This window comes from Antennarius striatus, chromosome 18 (genome assembly GCF_040054535.1).
Source record: "Antennarius striatus isolate MH-2024 chromosome 18, ASM4005453v1, whole genome shotgun sequence".
NCBI lineage: Eukaryota > Metazoa > Chordata > Actinopteri > Lophiiformes > Antennariidae > Antennarius > Antennarius striatus.
The window spans coordinates 4,907,916-4,923,958 of record NC_090793.1 but is presented as its reverse complement, the minus strand read 5'-3'; the positions used below and the strand labels follow the sequence as shown (position 1 = coordinate 4,923,958).

The window sequence follows — 16,043 nt, the reverse complement described above, 5'->3', positions numbered from 1 at the left end:
TCAATTTAAAATAGTTGTGTAACTTTAACTTGATCATTTTCAGTGGCCAATACTTAAAACCTTTAAGCTATGCAACTTAAAAAAAATTAAGCAAGCTTAGCTTGGTCATTTTAAGTGACCAAGTACATTTTAAGTTGACTTAGCTTAGTTCTTTTAAGGCAATGAGTTTGCATAAAATTTCTAAGTTATCCCAGCCTATGTTCAACCCTTTACCTATATGGCCTCGCTAGCTGCCAAGTGTGGGTATACAGTTCATTACAGTCACAACCGTGTGTAAATGACATTCAAGGCGAAACGCCATCAAGTACCGCAACATTGTTACACGGCTTCTCAATTCCATAACTCCTCAAACATTTGCTAAAAATTGCCAACACAACAGAGCACATATTTCAACTCTTTCAGTCTTGGATTTTTAAGTATGAGGAGTTACAGTATCGAGAAGCCGTGTACCAATCTTGCGATACTTCCAGTGTTTTGCCTTGAACACGCAGTTGTGACTACTGTTATGAACCATATGTGCACATAGCAACACTTGCCAGCTTAAAGCATGGGCACTAGGGCTGGGTTAACTTCATTTTTAAGGCATGCCTAAATAAGAAACACATGTAATTTAAATAAAATATTTCAATAAACAATTATAACATTTTGTAAACATATTGTGTTAAGTATAATAATCAAAAAAGACATTTACAAGGATTGTAGCATTTATTTTCAAACTGGCCAAAAAAGTAAAAAATGAAAAAGTACTTTAAGTACAACAGAACACAGTGCAGTCACATCTGAGGTCTGAAATAAAATATAATAAAGACTAAGACAAGTTTTTAAGAAAAATTTATGTCACACAGTGAATGAAATTGGTTGAATAATCTGGGTGGGAAATCTTTAATTTTGGAAAGTCTCTGGAAGAAGAGCCAATGCGTTTATGACATTAAGAATTCCTTAAAATATGGTGAATAAAATGACCTCCAAGTTGACCTGCTGCAGTAACTGTCAGTTTCTGTCCAGTGGTTCCCTGCTTGGATTTGAAGAGTTCAATGAAATGTGCCGTATGCAGAATCTCCCTCAAGATTCTGACTGGCAATTCTTTTGAATTCAGCAAATATCTGGAAATAGTAGAGAGGGTGTGGAGTTATTTACAACAAAGACATTTCACTTACAACTAAAAATATACAATTTTTAAGCTAAATTTAAACTTTCTTAAAAGGTGTAATTGTAGTTTTTGGGAAGTTATCATACAAATCTGAAATATGTATTTTTCCAAAAGTGATTAAGCAAGTCACCCTGAGTGAAGGTACAGAAGGTATCACCCCTGCAAAAATTCACATTGACAACATGAAATTATGTTGTCTTTTAAGATTAACTTTTTTTGTCCATCCATCTTCCACCACTCATCCAGAGTCGGGTCGCTGGCGCAGCAGCTCCAACAAGGTGCCCCAAACTTCCCTTTCCCCCCACATCCACCAATTCTGACTGGGGGATCTCAAGGCGTTCCAAGGCCAGTGTTGAGATATAATCCCTCCACCTAGTTCTGGGTCTGTCCTGAGGTCTCCTCCCAGCTGGACGTGCCAGAAACACCTCCCTAGGGAGGCGTCCCGGAGGCATCCGCACCAGATGCCCAAACCTCCTCAGCTGACTCCTTTCCACATGAAGGAGCAGCGGCTCTACTCTGAGCCCCTCGTGAACAGCAGTGTTTCTCACCCTCTCTCTAAGGGAGACACCAGCTATCCACCTGAGAAAGCCCATTTCAGCCGCTTGTATCCGCAATCTCGTTCTTTCGGTCATGACCCATCGCTCATGACCATAGGTGAGGGTAGGAACGAAGATTGAGCGGTAGATAGAGAGCTTTGCTTCTCGGCTTAACTCCCTCTTTGTGACAACAGTATGGTAAAGCGACTTCAGTACCGCTCCTGCTGCCCCATTGTTTCCTCACTCGTGAACAGGACCCCAAGATACTTAAACTCCTTCACTTGTGGAAGGACCTTATTCCCCACTCGGAGAAGGCAGTCAACCGGTTTCCTGCTGAGGACCATGGCCTCAGATTTGGAGGTGCTAATCCTCATCCTTCACACTCGGCTGCAAACCGGACCAGTGAGTGCTGCAGGTCACAGGCCTATGACACAAACAGGATCACATCATCTGCAAAAAGCAGCGATGCAATCCCTGGCCACCAAACTGTAAAGCCTTCTCACCACGACTACACCTCGATATCCTGTCCATGAAAATCACGTACAGAATTGGTGATGAAGCGCAGCTCTGGCGAAGGCCAACAGCTACTCGGAACAAATCCGACTTACTGCCGAGAACCTGAATGCAGCTCTCACTTCGGGCGTACAGTGATTGGATGGCCCTGAGGAGAGGCCCCCTCACCCCATACTCCCGCAGCACCTCCCACATTATATCCATGGGGACCCGATCATACGCTGTCTCCAAGTCCACAAAACACATGTAGACTGGATGGGCATACTCCCAAGCCCCCTGTAGGATCCCTGCGAGAATAAAAAGCTGGTCCGTTGTTCAATGACCAGGCCTGAACCCACATTGTTCCTCCCCAGTCTGAGGTTCGACAATCGGCCGGACCCTCCTTTCCAGCACCTTGGAGTAAACTTTCCCAGGGAGGCTGAGGAGTGTGATGTCCCTGTAGTTGGCACACACCATCTGGTCCCCCAAAAAGACGAACCACACCCCAGTCTGCCACTCTTTGGGCACTGTCCCAGACTTCCACGCAATGAGGCGTGTCATCCATGACGGCCCCTCAACACCCAGAGCCTTCAGCATTTCCAGGCGAATCTCATGAACACCCGGGGCTTTGCCATCGTGAAGTTGTTTAACTACCTCTGTGACTTTGCCCCGAGAGATTGACTCGAATCCCCCATCATCCTCCAACTCTGCTTCTGCAACAGAGGATGGGGTCAGTTGGGGTAGTTGGATTCAGGAGTTCCTCAAAGTGTTCCTTCCACCGACCGACAACGTCTTCAGTCGAGGTCAATATTGTCCCATCCTTGCTGTATACAGCTTGCATGGTCCCTCGTTTCCCCCTCCTGAGGTGTTGGACAGTCCTCCAGAACAACTTTGGTGCCGTCCAATTGTCCTTCTCCATTGCCTTTCCGAACTCCTCCCACACCCTCTGTTTTGCCTCCATCACAGCCAAGGCTGCAGTCCTTTTGGCCTGTCGGTACCCTGCAACTGCTTCAGGAGGCCCCTGGGACAACATGCCCCTGAAGGCCTCTTTCTCCAGTTGGACGGCTTCCCTGACCACCGGGGTCCACCATGGTGTTCAGGGGTTACTGCCCCTTGAGGCACCCAAGACCTTTTGACCACAGCTCTCAGCTGCAGCTTCAGCAATGGAAGCTTTGAACATCGACCATTCAGGTTCAATGCCCCCAGCCTCCACAGGGATGCATGAGAAGCTCCTTCGGAGGTGTGAATTGAAGGCCTCGTGGACAGAGTCCTCCTTCAGACGTCCCCAGTTCACCTGCACTACTCGTTTGGGCTTACCAGGTCTATCCAAAGGTTTCCTCCGCCAACAGACCCAACTCTCCACCAGGTGGTGATCAGTTGACAGCTCTGCCCCTATCTTCACCCGACTGTCCGAACGCACACGGTTGAAGTTCAGATGATATGATCACAAGATTAATCATTGACCTCCGACCCAGGGAGGACATTCCACGTCCCCAAAGCCAGCTTCTGCTGCCCGGGTCTGGTCCGTCATGACCCCCTGTCGTCACTGCCACCCATATGGCAGCGCACCCAACCCCATTGGTCTGCCCTGCGGGTGGTGGGCCCACACGGTTATATATTATCAACAATTTACAATTTACAGTTGAACTACGGACTACAAACTACAGACTACATTGGTCATCCAGATTTTGAATGTGATGTTCTCTGAGTGGTCTGGTGGGAGGATTGCTGGTTGTACAACGTGACGGCCATGGGGAGGAAGGACCTGCAATAGAGTTCCTTCACGTATCTCGGGTGAAGCAACCTATCGCTGAAGGAGCTCTCCAGTGATTGTAATGTTTCCTGCAGGCGGTGGGAGTGGTTCTTCATCATTGATGACAGCTTGGCTGTCATTCTCCTCTCGTCCACCACTTCCACTGAGTCCAGGGAGCATCCTAGGACAGAGCCTGCCTTCCTGATCAGCCTGTCCAGTCTTTTCCTGTCAGCCACGTGATGCTGCTCCCCCAGCAGACCACCCTATAAAAAATAACTGACGCTACCAGCTATTTTGGTTTTAGAAGTTCTTCAGGAGTCACCCTTGCACTCCAAAAGACCTCAGCCTCCTGAGAAGACGTAGTCTGCTCTGACCCTTTTTTATAAAGAAATCTGGAGTTTGTAGTCCAGTCCATTTTATTGTTCAGGTGAACACCCAGGTACTTATATGAGGACACCACCTCAATGTCATCGATGCATGCACAAGAATGCATTTGTTTGTAATGCATGCAATTTTGTTTATGCATTTATCTTGATATTAAGGAACATATTTTGTTTTTGAAGGGCATTTACTTTTTTGCTGTTTGCCTGTTGAAAATTTTTCTCCTTGAAGTTACTGGCAGAGCCATAACAAATATTGCTTTATTCATTTAATCACGAAATAATATAGAACATGTTAGCTCTTGATTCAATAGGCTATGTTCATTTCAATCTGTTTTAATAAACATTAAACCAATTTGCAAATTTGTTTTTTGGACCTCTGTGTATTTGACTTTGACACCCCTGGTCTAAGCCAAACACTCCTGCTGGAGCAAAGGCCGTCAACAACAGTCCGCCAGAGTGCTCTGTCCTGTGCCACTCTTTCAAGCTGATTCCAGGTCTTTCCCATTCTCTTCATGTAGGCAATGAGGTCATAGCACCAGGTGTTTCTTGGCCTTCCCATCTTCAGAACCTGCCTTGTGATGTTGTTGGCTGGCTTCCTCAGACTGTGCCCGATACATCTCCATCTTCTGCGTCGGATCATCATCTGCGTTGGTTCGCCACCACAGGTCTGCGTTACTGATGGTGTCAGGCCAGTGTAACTGGAAAGTTCTGCACTTTCTTGATGGTGTGTCTTCGTAGTCCTCCATGTCTCCACTCCATACAGAAGTACTGACTTGACGTTGGAGTTGAACAGCCTAATCTTTTTGTGAGTTGACACCACTTTGGAGTTCCAGATGTTCTTAAGCTGCAAGTATGCTGTCCTTGCTTTGCCGATTCTAGCTCTGATGTCAGCGTCATTGCCACTCTGTCTGTCAATGATGCTGCCCAAGTACTGTGAAGGTTTCTACGTCTTCCAGCTCGTTCCCATGAAGCTTGACGGGGTCCTCACTTGTTGTATTGTTCTTGAGGTTCTTGGTCTTGTCTTCTTGAATCTTGAGGCCAACTTGTGATGAGGTGGCTGCCATCTCTGTTGTCTTATTTCATATATGCTGGTGTCTATGGGAAAGCAGGGCCAGTGTTTTTCAACCACTGTGCCGCAGCACACTGGTGTGCTTGTGAGATACTGTTAGGTGTGCCGTGGGAAATTATCAAATTTCTGCAGTGTAGTGACTGGCAGAGTAATCCTGTAGTACTCCTCCATATCAGTAGGTGGCACTGGCAGCGCCAGGTAGCTAATTACTAGGGTTGAGCCAAGTACTTGTTTCAGACGAGTATCCAGTATACATAACGCATTTTTTGACGAGTACGATACGAGTAAAATTTGTCAAAACTCGTGCTCGTAAAATCCTCAGAACTGACTGTCGTCACCCTCAGTGATTGGCCACTCACACATAGCACCCGCCCCTTCTTACAGAGACTGATTGACTGATCTCTCTGTTCGTGGTTTCACTGCAGCTCATGTTGATTTCCTTAAGTTTTCATCAGTTTGTCTCTATTTTGGTCTATTTAAGGTTACTTGATGAAGTTGTTTCTTGTTTTGTTTTGTTGCACATACGCGGTACATTTGACCAGACAGCCGAAAACTGCTAGTGTTGCATCGGTCACCGCCTCCACTCCAGTCGTTTTTTTTACCTGCTTGTTCTTAGTTTGACACTTTCTTACTTCAGTTCAAATTAAGGATTTATATACTGTATAGATATTTTAACTGTTACATAGCGCACGCACATATGCACAGACACACACGTACTCTCTGTCTCTATCTCTCACACAGTCACTCAGTCACACACACATGCACAAACAGACAGACACATACAAACACATGCGCACACACCTTAACACTTGGCCTCCCAGAATTCTGCAACTACTAAAACTCCCATAGACAGTGATTTTGACTGCTCGAACAATATTTGTATATAATTTAGATTATCATTGAAAATATCTAAAAATAAATTGGTGGAATAGATAAAAACAAATCAGGATACAACATAACTTCTCTGCAATTACACATCCAAACTCAAACTGTGAGGTTAAACTGGAGACTGTTACTTACAGTACCACAACAGAACCAAGGCTGGAGTAGATGTGCTTGATCAAATGGAGAGGACATATTCATTGTAAACCTGCTACATGATGATGGCCATTGGTGGTGTTTCATAATATTCTTAACCTGGCTGCCATAAATGCTTCGATCCTGTTCAAGAAGTGCACCAATAAGATGATGTCACAGAGAAACCTCATAATGTGACTCGCAAAGGAACTTTGCTCAGGACACATGAAAGCAAAAGCCTGACAAATGATGGTACAAGAGCCCCATTTGGAGCAGCAGAAGATGGAAAGGTGAAGACAGTGCCAAGTGAGAATGTCTAAGAAAAATAAAGCAAAGGATAATTGTGTCAAATGTCATAAGGTAGTGGGAGCTGCACAAGGAAGGTACAAGTTACCTGTGTTGACTGTGAGTGATTGGGAGCCATAAGCAAACCATCTTGGCTTTTTAACATCAGTGTCTGAGTTCATAAAAAAAACTTTTGTAAATAGTTCTCCTACTTTTGTGATTGATTTGACATTGATTTGAAACTCAATTTTGAGGCTGTTATGTAAGTAGTTTTAAAATAAACAATAAATATAGCAACTTCTGATCAATCCATGCCAATTTCAGACTTAAAATAATGTAGTGATTTAAGCCCCACCCATTTCCAGTCAAACCACACCCACTTCCGGTGTAAGCCCCTGCCCATTCCGAGTACAGACACGGAGACAGATAATTTAGATGGTTAAACAGATACAGATAGTGGTGTACTCGCTCATCCCTACCAATTACCTTGTACTTAGAGACAAGAGAATTAGTGATGCATGGAGGCATGTGGCAGGTGGTATTAACACTAGCATTATGGATAGCGGGAAGTCACATATTTGCAGCTTTGTATGAGGAAATGGGAGCGGAGCATAAAGCCTTGCTGTGTCATATGGAGGTCCGATGGGTGTCACGCAACAAGGTGCTGGCTCGTGTGTATGACCTGCGAGTGGAACTTCAAATAATTATGCAATTTCCTTCGGGATTAATAAAGTATCTATCTATCTATCTATCTATCTATCTAATTCTGACAATTGAGAGGTCCAATTACGCAAAGCTGCTTGCAAGTGATGAGTGGTGTGCAAGGCTGGCATACCTGGCAGATATTTTTCATCATCTGAATGAACTAAGCACACGGATGCAAGGCCGAAATGAAAACCTGCTTACAAGTACAGATAAAATAAATGGATTCCTTTCAAAAGTGCACCTCTTGCAGCAACATGTGGAAAATGGCAATCTTGAAATGTTTCAACTCACCAATAAATGGCAAGATATTAATAACGCTGCATTATGTGATAAAAGTCAAACATCTGAAAACTCGTGAGGAGAATATGTCATTTTATTTCTCTTTAGCCCCCACAGAATGCCTTAACTGGGTTAGGGACCCATTCAGCTCAGCGTCTGTTGCTGGAAAGGACATGACTTTACAGGAGCTGGAGGAACTAACTGAACTGAGACAAGATCATGGTCTCAAGCTAAGCTTTGCTGATCTACCTTTGAACAGTTTTTGGTTTGCAATTGCCAAGGTGTTCTCCATCCTGGCCAACAAAGCTGTTTTGACATTGCTCCCATTTTCCACAACATATCTATGTGAGGTGAGCATTTCAAGCCTGATTGCTATAAAAACTAAAGACAGAGAAAGACCGAGAGCTGTGGATGCAGAACTTCATGTGTGTCTTTCATCGAGTCCTGCCAGGATATCTGCTCCATCCATCCATCAATCCATCCATCTTCCTCCGCTTATCCAGGGTCAGGTCGCGGGGGCAGCAGCTTAAGCAGGGAAGCCCAGACTTCCCTCTCCCTAGCCACTTCGTCCAGCTCCTCCAGGAGAATCCCAAGGCGTTCCCAGGCCAGCCGGGAGACATAATCTCTCCAGCGTGTCCTGGGTCGTCCCCGGGGCCTCCTCCCGGTAGGACGTGCCCAGAACACCTCACTAGGGAGGCGTCCAGGAGGCATCCTAACCAGCTGCCCGAGCCACCTCATCTGGCTCCTCTCGATGCGGAGGAGCAGCGGCTCGTCTCTGAGTCCCTCCCGGATGACCGAACTTCTCACCTTATCTCTAAGGGAGACCGGACACCCTGCGGAGGAAACTCATTTCGGCCTCTTGTATTCAGAATCTCGTTCTTTCGGTCACAACCCACAGCTCGTGACCATAGGTGAGGGCAGGAACGTAGATCGACCGGTAAATCGAGAGCTTTGCCTTTTGGCTCAGCTCCTTCTTCACCACGACGGACCGATACAGAGTTTGCATCACTGCAGATGCTGCACCGATCCGCCTGTTGATCTCCCGTTCCATCATACCCTCACTCATGAACGAGACCCCGAGATACTTGAACTCCTCCACTAGGGGCAGGATCTCATCCCCAACCCGGGGAGGGCACTCCACCCTTCTCCGACTGAGGACCATGGTCTCAGATTTGGAGGTGCTGATTCTCATCCCAACTGCTTCACACTCGGCTGCAAAAAAAGGCAGAGACGCAATACTGAGGCCACCAAACTGGACACCCTCAATGACTTGGCTGTGCCTAGAAATGCTGTCCATAAAAGTTATGAACAGATTTACTGCCGGCAATGCGGACCAAACTCTGACATCGGTCGTACAGGGACCGAACAGCCCTTATCAAGGGGTTCGGTACCCCATACTCCCGAAGCACCCCCCACAGAACCCCGCGAGGAACAAGGTCGAACGCCTTCTCCAAGTCCACAAAACACATGTAGACTGGTTGGGCGAACTCCCATGCCCCCTCAAGGACCCTGCGGAGGGTGTAGAGCTGGTCCACTGTTCCACGGCCAGGACGAAAACCACACTGTTCTCCTGAATCCGAGATTCGACTTCCCGACGGACCCTCCTCTACAGAACCCCTGAATAGACCTTGCCAGGGAGGCTGAGGAGTATGATCCCCCTGTAGTTGGAACACATCCTCCGGTCCCCCTTCTTAAAAAGGGGGACCACCACCCCAGTTTGCCAATCCAGAGGCACTGTGCCCGACGTCCACGCAATGTTGCAGAGGCATGTCAACCAGGACAGCCCCACAACATCCAGAGCCTTTAGGAACTCTGGGTGGATCTCATCCACCCCCGGGGCCCTGCCACCGAGGAGCTTTTTAACCACCTTGGTGACCTTAACCCCGGAATTGAGGAGGTCTTCGAAGTATTCTCCCCACCTGGGGTTGCCGCCACAACGTTCTGAGTTGAGGTCAGCAGCGCCCCATCCCCAACATACACAGTGTTGATGCTGCACTGCTTCCCCCTCCCGAGACGTCTGATGGTGGACCAGAATCTCCCCGAAGCCATCTGGAAGTCGTCATCCAAGGTCTCACCGAACTCCTCCCACGCCCGAGTTTTTGCCTCAGCAACCACCAAAGCTGCATTCCGCTTGGCCAGCCGGTACCCATCAGCTGGCTCAGGAGTCCCACAGGCCAAAAAGGCCCGATAGGACTCCTTCTTCAGCTTGACGGCATCCCTTACCGCCGATGTCAACCAACGGGTTCTGGGGTTGCCGCCACGACAGGCACCGACCACCTTATGGCCACAGCTGCGTTCGGCCGCTTCGACAATGGAGGCGCGGGACATGGTCCACTCAGACTCAATGTCCCCCGCCTCCCCCGGAATGTGGGTGAAGTTCTGCTGGAGGTGGGAGTTGAAAGTCCTTCTGACAGGGGATTCCGCCAGGCGTTCCCAGCAGACCCTCACAATACGTTTGGGTCTGCCAGGTCGGACCGGCATCTTCCCCCACCATCGGAGCAAACACACCACCAGGTTGTGATCAGTTGACAGCTCCGCCCCTCTCTTCACCCGAGTGTCCAAAGACATGCGGCCGCAAATCCAATGACACACCCACAAAGTCGATCATCGAACTACGGCCTAGGGTGTTCTGGTGCCAAGTCCACATATGGACACCCTCATGTCTGAACATGGTGTTCATTATGGACAGTCCGTGACGAGCACAGAAGTCCAATAACTGAACACCACTCGGGTTCTGATCGGGGGGGCCGTTCCTCCCAATCACGCCCTTCCAGGTCTCACTATCATTGCCCACGTGAGCGTTGAAGTCCCCCAGCAGAACAATGGAGTCCCCAGTGGGAGCGCTCTCCAGCACCCCCTCCAAGGACTCCAAAAAGGGTGGGTACTCTGAACTGCTGTTTGGTGCATAAGCACTAACAACAGTCAGGACCCGTCCCCCCACCCGAAGGCGGAGGGAGGCTACCCTCTCGTCCACCGGGATGAACCCCAAAGTACAGGCGCCAAACTGGGGGCTATAAGTATACCCACACCTGCTCAGCATCTCTCACCATGGGCAACTGCACTTTCAAAAATCAACACACCTGCACAATTGCCTTGTCTGTCCAAACTTTTCAGTTTGGACTAGGCTACCAGGCTAATCACGAAACTTTTGAAATGACAATGAAAGGGTTGTTCCAAAAACATTTCCGAGGACCCAAGTGAATAACAGGCAACGCACGTGTTCCATAAATAGGCTACTTTTTTTTTTTGCTAAAGTTTTAGGTTGAGTAAATAAATAAATTTGTGAAACAAATGTATTGTCCCCGTTAAATCCGCCCTGGGAAGCAGTGGCTTGGAACTACTACTACACTCGCTGTGAACACAGAGAGGAAATAAATATAGAGCTCTGTTCTTTCCCTTAGCTTTGAGAGCTTCATAGTGAGGTTATTTAGCCCACGACCTCACTGATTTGGTTCACCATCACTTTTCCTTGTGTCACTGCTCTTTAACTCACTTGCAGCCATTGATGTATAGACATCAGTCTAGCAGAGCTTGTCACTGAAAATCAGGCTTTTAATGAAGATACAAGTATTCCTGAACTTATTAATATCAACTTATGAACATTCAGAGATACAAACAAACGTCCGCCATATTCAAATATATTACTGCAGTTACCCTTTCTGCTACAAACACCGCCAAGCAGAACTGCTGCATTCACACAGCTCCAACACACGTTTCTTCCTGTTGTTGTTTTTGTAAATTAGCTTGGATACTTTACTGTTTTTCATGGATGACAGAACGAAGGCTAGTGAAGTTAGTGGTTCTGGAGATGATCTTGTTGATGACAACTCTGCCTCTCACTGAAAGTAACTCACCTCTCCTCTTTCTTTGCTCTAAAGTTAACTCACATGGCACATGCTACAGAAGCGTGCAGTAATTCTTCAACATCAACAGATGACTCTGGCTATTGTTGTTGAATGTGCTAAATAAAAACTGGTCGAGAGTTCCTTTGAAGTGTTCTCGTCTTCATTTCCTCAAATATTAAATTAGGAGCAAAATTTTGCCGTGCTTAAATTAATCTAAAATCAAAACAAATCACGAGTGACCCTTAACGGTAGATATGGGAACTATACATACATGTTTTACCATTTACCATTGTTCTATGTTTTAATTCTTATGTATGCTACAATAACATGGGTCTTTAATGGTTTTGTAGTGATTTTAAGAGTCCAGTAATCGTGGAAAACAGATGTTAAGTCGAGTGAAGTGATGTATACATTATTACTTTTCTGTTTTTTTTAACCACGTAATTCAAAACGACTTGTACCTGTATTTTATTAAATTATGTGTTGTATTTATCATGTATGTTTAGAGCGAGTTTAAATCGAGTTTACATCATTTAGCGAGTTTACATCATTTAGGTCCCACAGGGACCTAAATGATGAAGGAACCAATGTTTTCGGGTTCGGTTTCTCCACAGAAGCATTAACTGACACTAATGCTGAATACTGAACTTTGCTGTTTGATATTAGTTATCAAACAGTTGCGTTAATGAGAAATTTAATATGAAAAAACCCCCCGAATAATCAAACGTAAAGTTGTGTGTCGGACTTTTGACTAAAAGGAGGTGCATCAGTGTGTCACTCATGTAAGTGCAGTTGCTTTTAAGCATATCTTAGCCTCTACATCCCTGAGGATGAAATTAATTCAGCAGAGGTAGAGATGTAAAAGTTACATTACGGTACAACAATATTTTATTTAATTTATGTGGGGTTTTTTATGTCCTGTTATTATTTCTGGTAAGTCTTAGGGAATATTACTTATGTATTAAGAGTAGTAATGACATTTAAATCAGTGGTCCCCAGACCCCGGATTGCGGACCGGTACCGGTCCGTGGGTCATTTGGTACTGGGCCGCGCAGAAAGAAAAAATAGATAAAACAGAAGTAATGTAAATTATTTCAGAGTCTGACAGATTTTTTATTCTGAAAGGGGACGTCTGTGCGGAATGACGCACAGACGAATGCATGCGTCTGTCCCGCTTGAAAGGTCTCAGTCACGTGACAGGTTATCAACCAACACAATTAAGTGCCCACAACTGCGCCAGTGTTCTGGATTAAAGTCAAGGCAGATTACCCTGAGATCGCCCAAAAACTATGGAAAACCCTGCTTCCATTTCCAACCTCCTGTCTTTTTTAAGCAGGATTTTCTGCAGTGACCATAAAGAAAACCAAACCGCGGAGTAGACCGGACATCCAGAACACACTTCAGGTGTCATTGTCTCCCGTTACCCCTAGATCAGCGGTCCCCATCCACTTATTATCATTGTAATTATTATTATTTGATTGACTAGTTCACCCTTTTATTGGAAATGATCAGTATTTCTCCTAGGTTGAATGCACTGATTGTAAGTCGCTATATTTCAAAATAAACCTCATCAGTGCAGTCACTTCAATGGAGTTTTTAATATAATAATGTCTTACAATTATTTTGTTTACAGAGATGTTAATTATCAATTTATGAAAAAAAGTTTGTTTATTGTCTGTTGTTGTCTGCATTTTACATAAAACCATTGCGGATGAAAGTTAACTTACGAACAACGTCATAGAACCAATTATGTTTGTATGTTGAGGACTACATGTACCTGCCTAGCTCATCTGAAGAATCCGCTGAATTTAGTGAACCCGATCCATATTCATCATACAAATGGTTGCCATCTGGATGAACTGGCAGCAGGAGAGCCTCATCCACAGATGTGCCATATCAGAAGCCTGGACATGATTAAGGTAAGAATTAAGTTCCCCCCACTTAATTAAGTGCCCACCCTCCATATGTGTGTCATACGGAGACACACATACCTCCATATGACAGTTATGTGTGTCTCTCCATATGACCTGTCATATGGAGAGAGGGGGAGGGTTGGGGGCGCTTAATTCTTAACCCTGTCCCACCCGTTCAGTATGTAAACTTGTATACTAACAGTAACTAAAATGCCTGTGAAGGAATTTTTACAGATGGCATTCCAAGGAGAATCCCTACACCCTTGTTGGCAGTACAAAAAAGGTTAAAAAAAATAAAAAATTCTCAATATCATAAAGCAGCAATATGAGTGGGGAAAAATACTAATTGTATGTATTTACATAATTTACAGGCTGGGCAGTGAGCAATGGGCAAGATCTGGCTAGCACAAGAAGATTAGAAACCAAATGAGCTCCTCTTCACAGCAACACTTGGATGAAGAAGAAAGAAGAAATTCACTTTAATAATCCCTTTGGGGAAATTATCTTTTCATTTTTTTACGATATACAGTACATCTATACGATGATGCTGCTGTCGATCTCGAATATGACCTGCCTGGAGCTGGCAGGAGCTCATTTTGACTGACGAGCTGCTTTACATTGTGGATCAGCCACAGTGTATGCAGATCAGTATTTTCAAGCACACCCTGAGAATCTACTATACAGCAAAGGTAATGCCTGAAACCCGTGTCAGTCCCAGAACAGAAAATTTTCTTTGGACTGAGTTTTCTCGCTGGCTATGTCTAAAATCCAAGCCTTGAAATGTACTGGAATGTAGATGAGGTAGATGCAACACCTACAGTATTTCAGCCAGACCATGTCAAGGAACAGAGTTCAAATGTTATGGAGGTTCCTGCATTTCATTAATAATGCTACACAGTATGCTGCTGATAAAATACAGTCCGACCAGTATTAGATTATATTGTGGAAAAGTTCAAATAACTGTTCAAATTACAGTATTTTTTGCACTCTAAGGCACACCTAAAAGCCTTAAATTTTCTCAAAAACCGACAGTGCGCCTTATGCGCCTTAATGCACTTTATATATGATAAAAGTTTTAAATAGGTCGGAGTCGTGAATGCAATCCGTTTAGCACAGCTCCATCTAGTGGATGCATAACGCAACCACACCCCCTAGAGTAGTTTTTTATTCTATGCGCCTTATAATGCTGGGCACCCTATTCTGGAGAAAACAGTTTTGAATTAGGCCATTCATTGAAAGGGCGCCTTATAATTAGATGTGCTTTATAATCCAGTGCGCTTTATAATCCAGTAGGCTTTATATATGAATTTTTTTAAAAATAGGCCATTCATTGAAGGCGCGCCTTATAGTCCAGTGCACCTTATAGTGCAGAAAATACTGTATTTGAACTTTTCAAATCAACCACAGAAAAACATTTGCATTGATGAGGGTACGACGTAATTGCAGGGGTGCCTATCTTTCAGAGTGTACAACCCACACACGAACGCATGCACATGCACATGCACATGTACATGCACCCACCCACGCATACACGCACACACACACACACACACACACACACACACACACACACACACACACACACACACACACACACACACACACACACACACACACACACACACACACACACATACCTAATGCTGTAAATAGTTCAAATAGTCCTTGTAAAGACTTTGTCATGTTTTGTCAAAGATAAAACGATATTTGTTTATATTGTTCATATTTTCATATTGGATGTTTACCTCTGTGAATAAATTATTTATTTGCCATCAAAAGCCTTCTTTTCAGTATTGTTTTTATTTTGTCATAGAAGTTAACAACTGTTCAGATGTTTGAGGTGTCAGTAAAGCCAAAATTAATGGCATCAAAGTCACTGTTGTGCTCGACATGGCTCTTGGCAAAAAAAGCTTGTTTCCCCAGTTTTTTGGTCAGAAACAGGTGTTTTTGATGAGCCACCTTATGTTCTACTGCCAATGGCCAAAGAACCGAAAAGGCTAGACACTTTTTTTTTCCAATGAAAGAAGAGAGTCTACACTTTATTTTGATAGATACAGCGGTGATTAGAAAATGAATGAATGAGTTTCACTGTGCATATAGTCATAGAATTCTGTGGGCTTGGAAAGATGAGACAGAATGCTCGAAAATGTTGGCAGTATGGGGAACTCTGCTCTGCAAATGGCTAGTCAAGTGATACAGTTAGGTGATAAAGAAAACCTCTAAGGGAAAGATTACATTGCCTGATCACTTAGACTGACACAGTTAATAGCAAGGCAATGAACTTGTTTTTTTTTCAGTGAAAGCTTTCTATTCAAAAACTAAAGCCTTACCTAGAACCACAGATGGGATGATATTGAGCAATAACCAGAAAAAAACACTTTGGGTAAGGCCTCATGCCTGGCAACATAAACAACATAGTCTGGTCTCTCCACAGTCTTGTACACCTTTTCTTTCATTTTAGCTGAAACACTTCTATCACAAATCACACCTAACATTTTCTCCACCTGTTCCATCCTGCCTGTACACGCTAGTTCATCTCTTTTCCACACTCTCCATTGCTCTGGACTAGGGTGAGCCGGGTACTCGTTTCATACGAGTATCCGGTACGGATAACGC

The 16,043-nt window shown here is 44.8% G+C and overlaps 1 long non-coding RNA gene across 3 annotated transcripts in view; it reads left to right on the top strand.

Moving 5' to 3' along the window:
• Positions 1–15,165, top strand: part of LOC137611880 (uncharacterized) — a 39,394-nt gene extending 24,229 nt beyond the window's left edge. The window contains exons 6-8 of one of the 3 annotated variants that reach the window (XR_011038792.1): positions 13,280–13,433; positions 13,650–13,710; positions 13,799–15,165. This is a non-coding gene — a long non-coding RNA (uncharacterized lncRNA). The remainder of the gene's footprint in view (positions 1–13,279; positions 13,434–13,649; positions 13,711–13,798) is intronic. The other 2 variants (XR_011038793.1, XR_011038791.1) reach the window with 2 other exon arrangements.
• Positions 15,166–16,043: the final 878 nt, after the last annotated feature.